This window comes from Syngnathus typhle, linkage group LG3 (assembly GCF_033458585.1).
Source record: "Syngnathus typhle isolate RoL2023-S1 ecotype Sweden linkage group LG3, RoL_Styp_1.0, whole genome shotgun sequence".
Classification (NCBI taxonomy): Eukaryota; Metazoa; Chordata; class Actinopteri; order Syngnathiformes; family Syngnathidae; genus Syngnathus; species Syngnathus typhle.
In genome coordinates, this window is record NC_083740.1 from 15,086,259 (window position 1) to 15,095,684 (window position 9,426).

Below are 9,426 nucleotides of genomic sequence, written 5' to 3' on the forward strand. Positions count from 1 at the left end.
TTATCTATCAGATCGTTCAAACATGTAAATAGCATCATGACAGCTGTACCACGTGGTGCACCGGAGGGCGGAGGGAGCCCATCACGTTCTCTGGCGTGTGGATCAAAATAGCCATATCTTCCTTGTTGGTTTCGGAAAACAGCAATAAACAATGAATTCATAACCAAAAGAGCATATTTCACCTCTGACACCAGACACTGAAGTCCGTCACAGAGCATCATAAATGCCACATCAGCAATAGAGGAATTGAAAAGACCATACATTGACTGATACTTTATTAACACATGTTGTTTGTGAAAGCCATTCACAATGGCTGGAATTTCATCGGTTGCCAAATGAGGATGTTCGTATCGTCCTTCTGCTTTCAGCACAGCCACAGTAGCCACATAGAGCTCATTGCCTCGATCGAGAACAAGGTCCAGGTGAGCACTTGTCACATTGTCTGTCTCCTGCAGGAAAGCTAGAAATGTAGCAGAGTTTGCAGCACACTGACTGTTTCTGGAATCAGCATACTTTGGATGATCTTGACTGTAGGATGCCAAAACACATGTTACAGGATCATGAGATGTTGACATCATTACCTCCGTAGAGTTTCCAGGTTCAGTGGCCATCAATTGTTTGGCAGTTGTTGGTTTATCTGCACTTCCAGAGTCTGTGTTGTTTTTACGCTGTTGCCATCTTACCTTGGCAGCTTGCGCCTTCTTGCTTTTGCGTGGCATGGCTCGTGTCTTGCACTTTTGTCAATTGGATCTCGCACAAGAGGTAGTAATATTTCACAGTTAGGCCCAGGTCCAAGAAGTTATATTTCAATGCACAGCCCACAACGGGTTATATTTTGAATGCACAGCCCACAACAGGGTTATATTTCAATGCCAATCCCAAGGCAGGTTTTTTTTTTTCAATCAGATCCCGCACCGCAAGGGATCAAGTCAAGGTCCGATCCAGGCAAGGATCAAGTCAAGGTCTGATCCAGATACCAGGGATCAAGTCAACGTCTGATCCACACCACAAGGATCAAAAAAAAAAAAGTTTGATCCTCAACACAGGGATCAAAGTCCACGTCTGATTCGTCAATGTCTGATCCAGCCCACAGGGATCAGTCAACGTCCACCACAATGCGTCTTGTCAATCCAAGATAGACAGTGAGTGAAAGAAGTCAGAGACAAAAAGTGGAGCAGCAATAAAGAGGGTTGGGGGGGGACTCAGTCGGCAGCCTGGGGAGAAGGGGTACAAAAAGCATAAAAGCATTAATTAAAGTCAACCACAGTGTTCAAATAGTTGTTACAACGGTACCATCTTTCTACTTCTTTTGTAATTCACGTCAGCTTTAAAAAATGGTGGCACTGCAACCTTATTTTTACTGTCACTGCTGACCCGCCGTATACTAGAAATGGTTTGTGAATTAAGTAAATGATTAAAAAAATAAGTAATTAAATTAAATTTGCATGACAATTTATAATAAAATGTGAAATTCGGTTAGCAATTCTGTGCAGAAAATCATGCGTTTATTAGGTGGCCACAAAATTAATGATAAATGGCACAGCAGTAAATGTTAAAAGATTGTAATATTCCTAACAATAGCATTTGTACATTAAATGTATAAACGCAGGTGACAGGATCTCTGCATCTAATTGTATGTTGAACAAAGAACAAACAGCATTTTTTACAGTTAAACATCATCACTATGAAACTTTTATTGCATAATGGGTGGAAGCATGGTTAGCTGGCTGGATATAATCCGCACTTCACCTTTGGTCAAAGCGAATGAACTCTGCAAACAGAGACAAAAAGAGAATCAGTTATTGAACTTGAACATACATCTGCGTACAAAAAACGTACAAAATGTTGCAGGACTATTTAAAATATAGACATTTTGATATTTTAAATATTTTTAGCACACAATCTACTTAACCAAAATTAAGCAAAATCAGAACATAAACATTTGAATATGATTCACTTCAAACACATCCACACAGTGGTCACAACTGGGGATGCTCCTGTCACCATACAAACCCATCCGAACCAATGAAAAATAAATTTGAGGACTAGTCGCTATTTGCACACAACACGACTGAAGAGTCACAATGTTAGAAATCAGCATCTCAAAGAAAAAAAAATAGAACGTATCTATATATGCTTTGTAATGATAGCAGAAGTAAAAAGACTGCCCCATAAAAGTCGTTGAAAATTGAACAAGCTACCACTTGTTTTTGAAGGACATGCAGTGGCGATGAAAAAAGCATTGCAGTCTAGCTCGGCAGGTATTCAATGGCCGTAAAATGTTTCAAAATGTGAGGGATTGATGTATGAAATTATAATGTTGACAAACAAGTTTGACTCTTGCAGTTATTTGGATAATCGATTTTATATTGCTTTTATTGTTTGACTGCAACGAAGCGACAGCATCACATCAGTTTTTTAACGTCACTTGGGTGACACCTAGTGTTCAAATTGGGAAGTAAGAGTTTGGACAATGTGTAAAGCACCACCACAACAAACGTTGTAATGTATGCCAAATCTCTCCCACAAAAAAAACACCCTCGAATCTTTGTTAAAGTATTTTTTCAGGTTCCTTTCTATGTAACACCAAAACCTACTTTCCAATCTCCTTTAGTCTTGTATTTTCAAAATCCAGTAAAAATCAAGAGGATGAAGAAAGAATTATTTTGTTGCTGCAAAAATTATAAATCTGTCTGATGCCATTAGTGAAATTAAATAATCATAATCCACACCTTACCTGATCAAAGCAATTCAACTGCATAGAGAGGAAGAGAGAGAGAGAGAGAGAGAGAAATCAGTTACTATACTTGAACATACATTTCCATCAAATGTAAAAATTTTAAAAATATATTATTTTTAAATACAAACAAATATTTTGGTTTGAGAATTTAAAATATTTCTTGCACACAAACTCTACCAATCAAAAATAAGATACAATACAGCATACAAACGTGAATCTTCTTATGTTTGGAGAAAATGTTCAAACTTCCACAGAACCCACAACACACCTTTTACACATCCGCAAAATGGTCAGAACCAGAGATGCTCCTCTCATGATCAGCCAATTTTCATGAAAAATGGTGTAATTCAAACATATTATCAAACTACTCAATCACGGCCTTCAGGGTTCTCACGGTGAGAATGTATGTGTGCAGTGAGATCACATACAAACCACTCATACAGATTGCAATGCCTTATTGAGGCATACAAAAATACATTTATCGAACATTAAACAGACTTCCGAATCCCCCGAGTCTCGTATTTTCAGAAAATCAGTCAACCAAAAACGTGCATGTAAAAAGAAATCGTTTGTAATGACTCAAAAACTGTGTGTGTTCATATGCATATGAATTTACAGCCACTGAACATTTTCATTAAATATGAATACATGACTGAGTTAGCCTCAAATACCTAATTTTCTAAACAGAAATTACTTTGACGCTAATAAAACCACCAGGTTGTTAGACGTTCCCCGTTGTTATTGAAGAACTCCACGGAGAAAGACGCCATGCATTTCTGCCGTAAAGAAATTAAAATGGCGGCCGTAGGTTTATTGACTTTATAAACGTAACCACTTAAACCAAACACATGGCAACTTATACAACAAATGGACATTCAAACAATCTTAACACTGTTCAAACATGCAACCTATCGTCCTAATTTTGTTATATCTCAATCACCGCCAACGTCAGAGCGTCTCGAAGCTAGAAGACGCACTAACTATATTACCTCAACGTTTGAATATATGTCGTTGCCACGCGCGATAACGAGCTAACAGTAGCAGATGCTAGCGTGCTAACGGTAGCAAGAAAACGCAAGGACCGTTTGGGGCTATTTGCCTACACGCGCGGACAGACAAACACCGAATGGACATAAACATGATAGTTTATAGTAAATTTAGACCATTAAAGAAACACATTTGGCCAGTTGCATTCTTATGAGGACGACGTGTTGCTACTTACCTTCGGCACCCATTCACGGCAGGACCGGAATGAATGTGTTCACCTCGTGACGCTTACATGCTCTCGTGATGCATTTACGACAATCGGAAAATCTAAATTTCAAATCCCTCGGGTAAGTAGCTTATTAAATTATCGTGTTTTGAGCCACGTACCTAGTCACAAAAATGACGATGTGCTGCTGGTTGAATATCAAAAGTAGAGTTTGGATTCAGAAAATCAGTCAATTGCCGTCTAGCTCGGCAGGTATTCAATGGCCGTTGAATGTTTCAAAATGTGAGGGTTGATGAATGAAATTATAATGTTGACAAACAACGAAGCGACAGCACCACGTCAGTTTTTAATGTCACTTGGGTGACACCTAGTGTTCAAATTGGGAAGTAACAGTTTGGACAATGTGTCAAGCACCACCACAACAGACGTTGTAATGTATGCCAAATCTCTCCCACAATAAAAACCTCGAATCTTTGTGACAGCAATTCATCAAAGCAATTCAACTGCATAAAGAGGAAGAGAGCGTGAGAGAAAGAGAGCGAGAGAAATCAGTTACTGTGCTTGAACATAGATTTGTATCACATGTAAAAATTTTAAAATGTTATTTTTAAATACAAATATTTTGGTTTGGGAATTTTAAATATTTATTGCACACAAACTCTACCAACCAAAAACAAGAATGAATTATCAGACATTCACTGTCACCGGTACACGCACATGTGCTTCGAATGAGGACATTGTGGATACGCTGCATGTTTACTGTCTGCATTCAGAGATGAATACAAATGGAGCGCTTTTTGCTTCTTGGAACAAATCTGAATGCGTCTTACAGCTTGCTCGCAAACTAACATACCGTATTTTTCCATGTATAATGCGCAAAATGTAACTAATTTATTGTCCTAAAATCTGGGGTGCGCATTATACATGGATACAATTTTTTTTTATTTATCCGGATATCATATGGAGGCCGCCATTACACATGCGCTTTCTTCTCTGCTGTTCACTTCAAACACACTCCATACGAACACAATGCTCTCATATCAAAGTCTGCTTTATTGTCAACTTCTTCACATGCCAAGACACACAAAGAGATCGAAATTACGTTTTCTCTATCCCACGGTGACAAGACATAGTACACGATAGACATACAAGTAAACGACGCAATATAAAAAAACAAGAAGGCACAAACAATAAATAATAAGAGTAATAATAAATAATAAATAACCAGATAACACAACAAATAAGAGCCAGTGTGCATACAGACAGTAAAAGTACAGGATGCTACGCAGAACGGGGAAGCGAGTTCAGGATCCTAACAGCCTGGAGTATGAAGCTGTTTGAGAGTCTGGTGGTGCGGGAGCGCAGGCTTCTGTACCTCTTCCCAGAGGGCAGAAGCTCGAACAAACAGTGAGCGGGGTGACTCACATCACTCACAATCGTGGTCGCCTTGCGGGTGAGATGGGTGGTGTAAATGTCCTTCAAGGAGGGGACGCTCTCAATGGTGCCGCGGTAAAATGTAGTCATGATGGCCGGAGGAGCGCTCGCTCGCCTGAGTTTCCGCAGGAAGTACAGGCGGCGCTGGGGTTTCTTTGCCAGTGAAGCGGTGTTGGTGGACCAGGAGAGATCCTCACTGATGTGCACCCCCAGGAACTTGGCGCTGCTCACTCTCCCCACCACAGCACCGTCGATGGTCAGCGGCAGGTGTTGGGTGTGACCCTTCCGGAAGTCCACAACAATCTCCTTGGTCTTGTCGACGTTCAGCAGGAGGTTGTTGTCCCTGCACCACGTGGTCAGAAGGTCAACCTCCAGCCTGTATTGAGTCTCGTCTCCCTTGGTGATGAGACCCACCAGAGTCGTGTCGTCAGCAAACTTCACGATACGGTTGTCGCTGTAGGTTGCAGTGCAGTCATGCGTCAGGAGGGTGAAGAGCAGCGGACTGAGCACGCAGCCTTGGGGGGCCCCCGTGCTCAGCGTGATGCTGGCGGAGATTTTGTCGCCAACATGTACTACCTGTGGCCTCTGACAGAGGAAGTCCAGTAGCCAGTTGCAGAGGTAGGTACTGAGGCCCAGCGCGTCAAGTTTGCTGATGAGGCGTTGTGGCACAATGGTGTTGAAGGCAGAACTGAAGTCCACAAACAGCAATCTCACATACGAGTCCCTCCTCTCCAGGTGGGTGAGGGCCGAGTGGAGGGCAGAGCAGATGGCATCCTCAGAGGACCGTTGGGCTCGGTACGCAAACTGGAAGGGGTCAATGGTGGGGGGAGAACAGATCGGATGTGCTCCATGACAAGCCGCTCAAAGCACTTCATGATGATGGGCGTAAGTGCCACGGGGCGGTAGTCATTGAAGCAGGACGGAGCAGGCTTCTTCGGCACAGGTACGATGGTGGCAGCTTTGAAACACGACGGGACAATGGTCTGCTGCAGGGAAGTGTTAAAGATGTCTGTGAAGACATCCGTCAGCTCACCAGATGCTTGCTCGATCACCTGCTCGTTTGCTGTCACAATACACAAAAAATGCACTAGAAATTTGAAATGCAATAATGCAGAAATTAGAGTAAAAACAAAATGTAGAAGTTAGAGCAAATGTTGAATCCCCATAGAGAATGAATGGGAAAATAAAAAAGGCAATTGCGCTAAATCTTTCTAAATTTGGAACAAAACAAAAAAAATGGCCTCAGGAGGTTCACTTTTGGGGTAAAAATGTTGAAACGGGTTAAATCGGACAAAAAACGAAAAGGTTAGGTTCAACTTAGTGTTGAAATAAGGTCACTTCCGGTTTGATTCGGGTCATTTCCGGTCTTATTTGGGTCACTTCCGGTTTATTTGGGTCACTTCCGGTTTAATATAGGTCACTTCCGGTTTAGCTTAGGTCACTTCCGGTTTATTTGGGGTCATTTCCGGCTAAAAAAGGTCACTTCCGGTTTATTTGGGGTCACTTCCGGTTTACCTGAGGTCACTTCCGGTCTATTAGGGGTCACTTCCGGTTTGATTTGGTCACTTCCGGTTTATTTAGGTCACTTCCGGTTCAATTTGGGTCACTTCCGGTTCGTCGGAGGTCACTTCCGGTTTATTAGGGGTCATTTCCGGTCTAAAAAGGTCACTTTCGGTACATTTGGGGTCACTTCCGGTTTTATTTGGGGTCACTTCCGGTTTACCTGAGGTCACTTCCGGTCTATTTGGGGTCACTTCCGGTGTGATTTGGGGCACTTCCGGTTCATTCTGGGTTCATTGGTGGCACTTCAGGGTCATCCAAGATGGCCGCCACACTGGAATTGGGGGTCAAGGGTTGAATTGTGTAAGCATAGTGGAAGTGGGGGTGAATCAAAGTGAATGTGGGAAGCATAGTGGAAGTGGGGGTGAATGGGAGTGAATGTGGTAAGCATAAGGTGAATAAGGGGAATAAATGTGGAATGGGTTGAATCGGTTGAAAAATGTAGAAATTAGAGTAGAAAAACGAAATTTTAGAGAATTTTGGTTGAATTTCAAATTTGAGAATTTGGAATTTTTGGTAAGTGGGAAGTTGTGGAATAGGTAGGCAAAAGATGAACAGTTGAAAGTTGGAATGGGTTGAATCGGTTGAAAAATGTAGAAATTAGAGTGGAAAAACGGAATTTTAGAGAATTTTGGTTGAATTTCAAATTTGAGAATTTGGAATTTTTGGTAAGTGGGAAGTTGTGGAATAGGTAGGCAAAAGATGAACAGTTGAAAGTTGGAATGGGTTGAATCGGTTGAAAAATGTAGAAATTAGAGTGGAAAAACGGAATTTTAGAGAATTTTGGTTGAATTTCAAATTTGAAAATTTGGAATTTTGGTAAGTGGGAAGTTGTGGAATAGGTAGGCAAAAGATGAACAGTTGAAAGTTGGAATGGGTTGAATCGGTTGAAAAATGTAGAAATTAGAGTAGAAAAACGAAATTTTGGAGAATTTGGTTGGATTTCAAATTTGGAATTTTTGGTAAATGGGAAGTTGTGGAATAGGTAGGCAAAAGATGTACAGTTGAAAGTTGGAACGGGTTGAATCAGTTAAAAAATGTAGAAGTTAGAGCAAATGTTGAATCCCCACAGAGAATGAATGGGAAAATAAAAAAAAGCAATCGCGCCAAAATCTTTCTAAATTTGGAACAAAACAAAAAAAACGGCCTCAGGAGGTTCACTTTTGGGGTAAAAATGTTGAAACGGGTTAAATCAGACAAAACACGAAAAAGTTAGCGCAAATGTAGCTATTTGGGCCACTCAGTGTTGAAATAAGGTCACTTCCGGTTTGATTCGGATCACTTCCGGTCTAGTTCGGGTCACTTCCGGTTTATTTTGGTCACTTCCGGTTTAAAACAGGTCACTTCCGGTTTAGCTGAGGTCACTTCCGGTTTATTTGGGGTCATTTCCGGTCTAAAAAGGTCACTTCCGGTTCATTTGGGGTCACTTCCGGTTTGATTTGGGGTCACTTCCGGTTTACCAGAGGTCACTTCCGGTCTATTTGGGGTCACTTCCGGTCTATTTGGGGTCACTTCCGGTTTATTTGGGTCACTTCCGGTTTAATTCGGGTCACTTCCGGTTCGTCTGAGGTCACTTCCGGTTTATTAGGGGTCATTTCCGGTCTAAAAAGGTCACTTCCGGTACATTTGGGGTCACTTCCGGTTTGATTTGGGGTCACTTCCGGTTTACCTGAGGTCACTTCCGGTCTATTTGGGGTCACTTCCGGTCTATTTGGGGCACTTCCGGTTCATTCTGGGTTCATTGGTGGCACTTCAGGGTCATCCAAGATGGCCGCCACACTGGAATTGGGGGTCAAGGGTTGAATTGTGTAAGCATAGTGGAAGTGGGGGTGAATCAAAGTGAATGTGGGAAGCATAGTGGAAGTGGGGGTGAATGGGAGTGAATGTGGTAAGCATAAGGTGAATAAGGGGAATAAATGTGGAATGGGTTGAATCGGTCGAAAAATGTAGAAATGAGAGTAGAAAAACTGAATTTTAGAGAATTTTGGTTGAATTTCAAATTTGAACATGTGGAATTTTTGGTAAGTGGGAAGTTGTGGAATAGGTAGGCAAAAGATGAACAGTTGAAAGTTGGAATGGGTTGAATCGGTTGAAAAATGTAGAAATTAGAGTAGAAAAACGGAATTTTGGTTGAATTTCAAATTTGAAAATGTGGAATTTTTGGTAAGTGGGAAGTTGTGGAATAGGTAGGCAAAAGATGAACAGTTGAAAGTTGGAATGGGTTGAATCGGTTGAAACATGTAGAAATTAGAGTAGAAAAAGGGAATTTTAGAGAATTTTGGTTGAATTTCAAATTTGAAAATTCGGAATTTTTGGTAAGTGGGAAGTTGTGGAATAGGTAGGTAAAAGATGAACAGTTGAAAGTTGGAATGGGTTGAATCGGTTGGAAAATGTAGAAATTAGAGGTGAAAAACGAAATTTTGTGAAATGTCGAATGTGCCATTAAGAATGGATGGGGAAAAATTTGTCGGAATTTTGG

At 41.2% G+C, this 9,426-nt stretch overlaps 1 long non-coding RNA gene across 3 annotated transcripts; it reads right to left on the reverse strand.

Moving 5' to 3' along the window:
• Positions 1 to 258: 258 nt before the first annotated feature.
• On the reverse strand, positions 259 to 4,047 carry LOC133151765 (uncharacterized). Of its 3 annotated transcripts, none has more exons than XR_009713985.1 (5): positions 3,963 to 4,047; positions 2,738 to 2,755; positions 1,750 to 1,771; positions 684 to 1,214; positions 259 to 528 (listed from the first exon to the last, which is right to left on the reverse strand). It is a non-coding gene; the product is annotated as an uncharacterized LOC133151765 (long non-coding RNA). The 3 variants fall into 3 exon arrangements; XR_009713986.1 differs by having other exon boundaries at positions 259 to 449; positions 582 to 1,214; positions 3,963 to 4,046; XR_009713984.1 differs by having other exon boundaries at positions 259 to 460; positions 582 to 1,214; positions 3,963 to 4,046.
• Positions 4,048 to 9,426: the final 5,379 nt, after the last annotated feature.